Genomic DNA, 1346 nt, shown 5'->3' with positions numbered 1-1346 from the left:
ATTTTTGAGAATTTTTTTTTGATAAAACAATTTAATGGATTTTGTTGAAACTTTTAAAGTATTTTAATCAACATTTAGAAAAGTAGATCAATTTTTTTTTTTTTTTGTAAAAAATAGCTGTGTTAGAAACTATAAAGGTATTTCGCCGCGGCCTCGGCGTCAGAGAGTCGTTTGTCGGCGTGCAGTATAGCGCCTGTTGTATTCGCTTGAAAAAAAATTTGAAAAGATTTTTTTTTTTTTTAATAAGATTACGCTATGGATGAACCACATCATACAAAAAAATGCAAAGTTGAAGAAATGGCAGGACTTTGAAAAAAAAGTTGCAATTTTGACGAAAAATTTTCATTTTAATTATGTAAAAAAAATAATTAAATTTAATAATATCACTAAAAGTACTGGTTCATTCACAGAGGAATATATTTATCTACATGCTTGCACAGGGACAAGTCGATTGATTGAATATTTATAATCTTATATAAAAAAAAAGTTTTCTTATCTTAAAAAAATATAAACATGCAGCAGTCAAAAAAATATTTTACAGCATTTATATGTGTAATTTGTAGATTACAAAAACTTTTATAAACATTTATCATTCAAGTAAAGAACTGATAAGGCTCTTCTGTTAAAAATAAAATTTAAGGCTATTAGGCTATTATTATAAGACATATGCATATGGTAAAGCGTAAGTTTTGAAAAGAATAACAAAAAGAAAGTTTATCAACTCTATTTCTCTCTTTCTCCCTTTTCAATTTCAGTCACCTCTATATGACACCGCAAACGATAATACTGCTGTAACGACCGTTCCAGAGACTTAGGTAGACCCGTATTAAACAGTCGTGAACCGTCATCGGTGGTATCAATTATTCCTAATCATTGCAACAGAAGTGCCATTGAAGATCTCATACGAAATGTTTTCCTAAAATTGGTAATCGATTGTTGAAGTAAATTGAAACCGTCTATAAAAGCACGTAAGACTAACTTAAATTTTATTCCAAAATAATGTGTTCTTCCTCTGCAGTTATTTTTTATTGTTTTTTTAACAGTTGGCGCAAATACAACGCAGCTAGTATCTAACCGATGTTAAAAGAAGAGAATTTTCTATTTAAATTGAACCGAATAATTTGTCTGTTCTAAATTTCTGAATTTGGAAGCTTTATTGAAGAATCTTAGTTAGTCATTTAAAATAACGGTTGAGTCTTGGCACATAAAAAAAATTAAGAAAGGAACAGAAAAAGTTATATACATACATGAAACACATATATTAAATATAATAATTTATCCTTCAATTTACTCGATATAGGTATATATTTTTTATACATATATCATAGAATTGAAATTTTGTTACA

Source organism: Formica exsecta, unplaced genomic scaffold (assembly GCF_003651465.1).
Source record: "Formica exsecta isolate Colony F162 unplaced genomic scaffold, ASM365146v1 scaffold1118, whole genome shotgun sequence".
NCBI classification, from domain to species: Eukaryota; Metazoa; Arthropoda; class Insecta; order Hymenoptera; family Formicidae; genus Formica; species Formica exsecta.
Note: the sequence above shows the minus strand (reverse complement) of the source record.